This window comes from Vipera berus, assembly GCF_964194415.1.
Source record: "Vipera berus genome assembly, chromosome: 5".
Classification (NCBI taxonomy): domain Eukaryota; kingdom Metazoa; phylum Chordata; class Lepidosauria; order Squamata; family Viperidae; genus Vipera; species Vipera berus.
In genome coordinates, this window is record NC_138207.1 from 56,789,973 (window position 1) to 56,798,052 (window position 8,080).

The following is an 8,080-nucleotide window of genomic DNA, read 5'->3' on the forward strand; positions in this document are numbered from 1 at the left end:
TTATTTGACACCAACTTTACAACAAAGCACCAGACAATATTGTCACAGTATATTGCAAGACTCTCTACTGCAATTATTTGTTAAAAGGACAAAACTGTTCTACCCAGAATAAATAGTACAAGGCAGAGCAGCCTGGTGGAGAAACTTATTTTAGCATCCTAGAAGCCCAAATCAATAACTTAGCTTTTTCCTGACATATCCTAGGCTGATATATTTCTGGTAGAAATGCTACTTTTAGAAGCAGTCTTCAGCTGAAGAAAGTTTAAGTATATCTTCTTGTCACAAATCTATTCAACTTTATTGTAAGGAAGTAAATGTCACTAGGGAAGGGCAGCTGGTGATTATACATTTATATCTAATGATCAATTAGTTTAAGACCACAGTACTGATGCAAGAGTGTACTTCCTGCTTCATCTTGAATGTCAGAGGCTTTTTATCCCAGTCCAGCCTGCAAACTGGACTAAATGACTCTCAGAGATGTGACCTGGTGCTTTTAGAGATTCCAAACCAATTCAAACAAACGTGCAGGGCTTTTGAATGATAGCAGAATTGTGAGTGACCATTGTTTCTATTCATGTTGAGATAGGCCACATCCCATATAACTATTTATGTTTCTCCTTTCTGTGTTAGGAATAAAAGAAGAATATCTAGTGAGTTTGGATTTGTCTTGGAATCATATACTGTATAATAGTTACTATTTGAGCAGAGTGAGTGCTGAAGCAGCTGCCATTTTATGCAGCCTCCTATAGCTACTTCACTATACCGCCCCTCCACACACACTCCAGAGCACTTTCATTCACCATTCATCACCTCTGCCTCTCATCCACACAAATATCTGAAAACATGACTTCTGAACATGTTAATGGGATTAGTACTGAAGAACCCATGGATACTTCTGCTTCAGTTACCCATCTTGAGCATTTCCAAGCATTGCTTGTTTTTAATTATTTATTTAGTTTCTGTAGCTACCATTTGCAGTCAAATGACTCTGGGTGGCTTACAATTCTAAAACGATAAAACAGTTAAAACAATTAAAAGCAATAAAACTATCCAAAAAATACATGCAAGAGCCAACTAACCAAAAAGCCAGGAAATGGGGCCCTTCATGCTGGTTTACCACAAAAAGTTGCTGAAAAACTATGTGAAGTGTGTACAATGCCATGCTAGTTGCTCACAGTGATTTAGATGAAAGAGCTAGTGAGGCTTTAAAGGAATTTAATGAGAAAGGTACACTGCAATGCTTCAGCAGTTTAAAGCTAGTGATCTCTCTCATGTTCTAAACAAAAGTGGTTTTTATGTGGGCATCATGAAAACATAGATGGTGAGAAAAACATGGGAACAAAGGAACAGATTCCAGCAAAGGACCAGGTGAGGCAAAAATTAAGGGACTTTTGGAAATAACAGGTTATATCCTTGATGTGACTACTGGACAAAGGGAGTATGGTGGTCCTCCAACAGAATGTGTCTGTTCAAGACAACAGCCTTTGGTTGGCACTGAGATATTTGTAGATAAAAATCCAAGGGACTTTTTTGAGGATGAACTTGTTCCATTATTTGGAAAAAAAAATGGATCTATTTGGGTCATCATTTTAATGATGGATCCCTTGACAGGTCTAAATAGAGGCTATGCTTTTGTCACTTTGTAACAAAGGCACAGCTCAGGAAGCTATTAAACATGCTAATAATCATGAAATTTGTTTTGGAAAATACATTGGAGCATATATGTTTGTGCCAATAATTAGCTCTTTGTTGCCTCTATTCCTAAGAGTAAAACCAAGGAACAAATTGCAGAAGAATTTAGCAAAGTAAGAGAGGGTCTTACAGATGTAATATTGTATCATCAATCAGATGACAAAAAAAACAACAGAGCTTTTGTTTCCTTGAATATGAAAATCACAAAACAGCAGCTCAAGCCAGGCATAGGTTAAGGAAGGGAAAAGTAAAAGTTTAGGGTAATGTTGTTACAGTTGAATGAGCTGACTCCATAGAAGGCCCAGATCCTGAAGGGATGGCAAAGGTGAAAGTGTTATTTGTGTGGAGTTTTGCAAATCCAGTCCCAAAAGAAGTACTAGAAAAGGCTTTTAGTAATTTTGGAAAATTGGAGAGGATGAAAAATGTGAAAGATTATGCTTTTATTCATTCTGGTGAGTGTGCTGGTGTTCTAAAAGGGAGGCAGAAATGGCAAAGATTTAGAATAGAGAATATACTATTCTTAACTGACCAAATGTGATTGGACACACAATTTGTCTCTGGTGCATAAGCTCATACAAGCATACAACCAACAAAGTGATAGTCATAAGATACCAAAAGGAGTAGGTAATAGATGAGAAGGATAATGGTAATGCAATCCTGCTACATGTTTAGATTTCCTTAGGCATAGACAGTGCTGTGGAAATTATATGTTTAGCAGAGTGATGGCATAGGGAAAAAATGTCTTTGTGTCTAGTTGTTTTGGCATGGAATGGCCTATAATGGTGTCCTGAGGGGACGAGTTAAAACTTTATGTCCAGAATGTGAGGGGTCTGCAGTTGTTTTCTCAGCCCTCTTTCCGGCTGGTGCAGTATATAGGTCCACAACAGAAGGAAGACTGGTTGGAATTGCTTTTTCTGCAATCCTAAATATCCATTGAAGTCTGCGCCTGTCCTGTATAGTTGCTTTAACAAATCAGATCATCGTAGAAATACAAACGACAGATTCAATGATTCCTCTGTAGAACTGTATCAGCAGTTCCTTGGGCAGTCTGAGCTTTCTGAGTTGATGCTGGAAGAACATTTTTTGTTGTGCCTTGAATAATGTTAGGTGTCCATTTCAACTCCTGGGATATTAGAGAACCCAGAAACTTGAAGTTCTCTACTGTTGATACTGTGTTTCCTATTATTGTAAGAAGTGTTAGAATAGGAGGGCTCCTCCTATTCTACCATTTCTTACAATAATTATAATACCACCTCTTAAAATAATCTACACTTATTCTACCTCTCCTCCTATAAGGACAACGTACTGAAATTGTGTTCACAAAGCCCCCAGGTTTAAAATAGGAAAGAAAAAAAAGCAGAGACAAGCTGCTAAAAATAAAATGTATGATTATTATTACTACTATGGCTCTTTCCATATGTCCCCCACCCAACAAGAGATAAGAAATGACTAGGGGTAGCCTCCTGACTAATGAGTATGAAAATTATTATGATTACTATGGCTATGACTACGACTACTGTAAGTATTGTGTTGGATGTGAAGAGCCTTATTATGGTTAGGAACATGTTTAAGTAGGAGAAAGGTGGTACAAAGGATGCTGCTCTTTACAGAGGTCAGGGACTGCTGCTCCCCGTGGCAGAGCTGATTGTGCACAAAGAGTAGTCTTGGATCAACAACGGGTGCTTGTGGTGCCCACCAACAAGGAAGATGCAGTCAAGGAAACGGATTGAGGCTGATCCTGTCCTGTCCTGACTTGCTAAGTGGGATTACCCCAGAAGCTTGCAGTGGAGTAATGATAAAGAAATCAAGTCATTTGCGTATATTGGAGCAAATTATTTTTAGAAGATTCTTTTTGTAAAGATCTTGGAATTAAATATTGGACATTTGGATTTTCATATGCATTTCTAATATAGTTTCTCTGCAGTGCAAATTATAATTCTACAGCTAATGTTTTCCCAATGTATTCAACATAATTTTTCCATAGCATGGTCTCCTAATAATTCATAATCATAATCATAATAGTAGTAATGTTGGAAGGGACCTTGGAAGTCATCTAGTCCAACCCCCTGCTCAGGCAAGAAACCCTATACAATTTCAGACAAATGGCTGTCCAGTCTCTTCTTAAAAACTTCCAGTGTTGGAGCATTCACAATTGTTCTGAACTTTTTCAAAACAAGGAAAGATTTATGATTCTCCATAATTGGAGCTATTTGAATTAAAATGCTGTCCCCATACCTTTACCCTGTCTACTTGTAACTTCAATATAGAGCTGGTTTTTCAACCAAGTCAAATATTCATTATTACAGTGGAGTGTGTTATAAAATCTTTCCTTGTCCTTTAAGTGGCATGTAACTTTTACCATAGCAATCCTTGATTTGTAGAAATATAAATAGCATTTGACATAACTGTTTTGAAGTCACAATGGACCTCTGCTATTTGTGTCTGTATATGTAATGGTAGAACAGACTTGCTAATGGTCTCATGAAATTTAAAATCTCTTACCATCACATTTATAATTTCTTAGTGTAAATTTGTTTTTGATAGCCTTTGGCTACACAAAGATATTTGTTGGTTTACAAAACAGATGGTCTAGCATAGAGGTTTATCTCAGAAATTGTTTAAATCTCAAAATAAAACAAAGAATATAATAGGCATTAAAAAGTGTAATAACAATAACAACTTTATTGTCATTTTGAATGTACACCAATCGGCATACATGAAAATGAAATTTCATTGCATATAGCTCTCAAAGAGTTACCACCTCCGATATACACTCCTTGTTTGCGGCCAGCTCAAGTAGCATAGTTATGTTGTTAGACTTTGCTTTGCAAGCCAGATCCATTACAATGCTTTTTGTTGCTGGGTATGGAGAAAAATATTTTACAGTTAAATAGACTCAATAGCATGATACAAATTTGCCAGATTTTGCATAGGTTTTCTTCAAGAGATCCACCCAAATAAAATAATGCAACCTCCCAAAATAATATTTAATATTATTTATAATAATGTAATAAAATTTTCCATTTAATAACTGAGATCAAAAAATTGTGAAATCGAGAGGTAAATGAAAAGGAAGTTGTGCTGAATCAAGCCTAAGGCTCTATCACTATTTAGTTTGACCAGGATATGATCTTTATAACAGCACTGCTTTCCATCCTTATTCCCAGCCCACAATGAGACAGACTTAGACTGTCTGTTGTTAGCTGTACTGGTATAAAAGTAGCATTTTTCTGCATATTACAACTGCCTCAAGGGTTTACAGATTAACCATTTACCTTAAAGGCAAAACCAACAGTCAGTGCTGGATGTGATCAGAGATTTGCTGTGGGAATACAAGAAAGGGCAGACAAAACTCTTCCTGATGGTCAGCCAGCCTCTGCCACAGTTATTTCAATTTCATCTTCCACCATCTCCATGTGCACTTTATATCCCAAGTTCCTTTCATAACCACCCCCTCCCCTTTCTGTTTTTGACATCAACCTTCAAAACATGGATCAGGGCCGGCTTCTCTTAGTTGCTTTCAATACAAATGCCAGTGGAACTCCTTTTCATCTCCTTGCTCAAATCAGAACTGGAGCTTGTAGCTCTTCCTGAAGGGAAAAATTACTGAGAGTCCATTGTCCCACTCTGAAACTGCTGGTTTGCAGAGCATCCCAAGCCATTTCATGTTGCTACTAAGATTTACAGTTATCTGCACCTGGTCGAGGTGTTACAATTGATCTCCAATCAAGAGTGGGATGGATGATGTTGTGACCAGCTTAAGGAAGAAATTATGCTCAAAACTTGTTGCAACTGGGATTGAATCTGACCAGACATACAACTGCTCATGGACAGGGTCAACTATACTTGAAAGGTCCAGTTCGTAGTTTGAATAGAATCTCAGCTGAAATAGGAAATTTAGTATCCTCCAAAAGTTGAACTACTCTAGTTTAAACAGTCATGAAAATCTAATTCATATTCCTTCATTAAATTAAAACTTAACTTGAGAAAAGATACTAGTACGCCGATTAAAATTGCGCAATGTATACTGGTTTTTAAGTTGATTATTATCTTAAAACATAGAGAGTGAAAAAAAATGGGAAACCTAGATTTTCTTGTTGCAGGGTAAGGCCTGATCACTCAAAGATAGGGAGCGAGAGCCCCCTAGCTGTAGTTCAAAGGGATGTCCTCCTGTTATAATGAAAGAAATCAGACAAGTGAAGGGAACATTATCACTGTCACGTTTCTGATTGCTGTATGTGCTTCTTTGGAAATGTATGAGAGAGAAGGTGCAGCATGTACAAGTTTATTTTCCAAAGAATAATAGAAAGAAATGAATATGTGTGTTAAAAAATTTTGAAAAAACATAAAAGAACTCTGAAAATTAAGAAAATATTTTGGCAATCTACCAAGACTATTAAGCCAAGGCTGCTTAATAGAACATCTAAAATAACAGCTACTAATAATATTCAAACACATTATTTGTTATGACCCCTGAAATATTAAATATTAAACTGAAATATTTTAAAATTTTAAACAGTAGATTGTATGTTTCTGATTTGGGCTCCAAAATGGAGAGTCGTTTTAATGTTTCCATCTACCAGACAGTCCTCATAGCCTATCTATCATTGTTCTTCCTCTTTTCAGCTTTATGATAGACCAATTTTTAATTTTTCATCTGAACATTCTGTGAAATTACATTGAAGCAGATCTTACATAAGGCACAAGATATGAGTTCCAGTAACTGCATTGTGTTGGACTGAAAAGAAAACAAAAGACCCAGCAGGAAATAACTATTTGCCTGGGGAAATGGCTCTTTGCTCACTGTTTAAATGGCTGGTCCAGAAGGATAAAATAGGGGAATAATGCTGAAAGATTAATTGTAGTCATCACTGAGTGAGTATCTACACTTTCTGGGAAACTGAAACAAAATCTTTAATTTTGGTTCTGCAATAATTAATTTCCTGACTGCCTAATTTTATTTTTGACATGACATTTTCTGTCTAGTGTCAACAATCTTTGTAGCAATAATAACTCAGGAAAGGACAATTTTCATTTCTGAAGCACATGGCTTCCAAGTAAAATTGGCATTCTGTGGTCTGGGAAGTGGAAGAGATTTTTTTTTGGCTAAAACCCATCAATCTGCAACTTGATAATGAAATTTAGATAAATTGCTTCCTTTTTTATTTAGTGGATCATGCCTGAGACAATACCTTCATCTTTCTCCTTTTCTATTGTTGGTTTAACAGCAAAAAGTATTGGTTAGTTATGATCAGGGCTTTTTTTCTCAATGAACGCTCAGAACGGAGTTCCGGCACCTTTTTTGGATGGAACCTTGTAGGGTAGGCAAGGTGGGTTGTATGACATGTGTGAGTTCCGGCACCTTTTTCTTTTACAAAAAAAGCACTGGTTGTGATAATACTTCAAAATATCAAAATATCTTTATTTTGAAGAGCAAGGTGAATAAAGATGACAGTAATTCTCTAGCCTACATTGATTGCTACATAAGTGCTGGACAGGCTAAATTTTCCTCTAATAGCAGCCTGGGAAGAGATAAGCATAATACACCTGGGAAGGGAATGGGTAATATTTCCAATAAGTCTCCTTTGCTAGCTATGCTAGGCATGAAATATTCCCGCCCTGATCCAGATGTGAATAAATAGTCAGTGAGAAAGCAGCAGAATGAGAAGTGAAAATAGAAATAACTGATCTGCTAATCACTATAAACTGGAGTTTGTCATGCTGAAGTTTGTCAGTAAAATCTGACTATTGCAAAGCACTCCTGACTTATTTGGTCAATTCTAGTGTTGCTTTCTGTTTTTTAGTGGTACTCTTATATCCACTGATAAACCATAAACAAGGTCTACTCAAATATCAGCTTACAGTGCAATTATGATTAACAGCCAATAAACACCTGTGGTTTTTAAATGGGCTTTCAGACATGCTTACATGCATACATACCCATCACACTAGTCTTTCTCAGGGTAAGCAACTTTATACAAAGTCCAGCAAAGGAATAAGAAATGTTGTGACAGCAAATAAAAAGATGGAAACATAGCCAAACCTAATTTACAACAATTCATTCACTCTAAAAAGGTAAAGGTAAAGGTTCCCCCGCACATGCATGCCAGTCGTTTCCGACTCTAGGGGCTGGTGCTCATCTCCGTTTCAAAGCCGAAGAGCCAGTGCTTGTCCGAGGACGTCTCCGTGGTCATGTGGCCGGCATGACTAGACGCCAAAGGCTCACGGAACGCTGTATATTTCTATAATTTTCTTAACCATCCTTACTTCCACAATATATACTTACTGCTTCACCCATTGCCTTTTATCCTTTTCTGAAAAAAAAGTAATAAAAAGCCATTTTTATTACCAACTGTGCTTTTTTGGCATGGCACGGTCTGCATACAAA

At 36.8% G+C, this 8,080-nt stretch overlaps 1 pseudogene across 1 annotated transcript; it reads left to right on the forward strand.

Annotated features, from left to right (window-relative positions):
* The first annotated feature begins 843 nt into the window (after positions 1-843).
* On the forward strand, positions 844-2,230 carry LOC308669301 (heterogeneous nuclear ribonucleoprotein Q-like; annotated as a pseudogene). Its single transcript has 2 exons — positions 844-936; positions 1,105-2,230. The product of its transcript is annotated as a heterogeneous nuclear ribonucleoprotein Q-like (transcript).
* Positions 2,231-8,080: the final 5,850 nt, after the last annotated feature.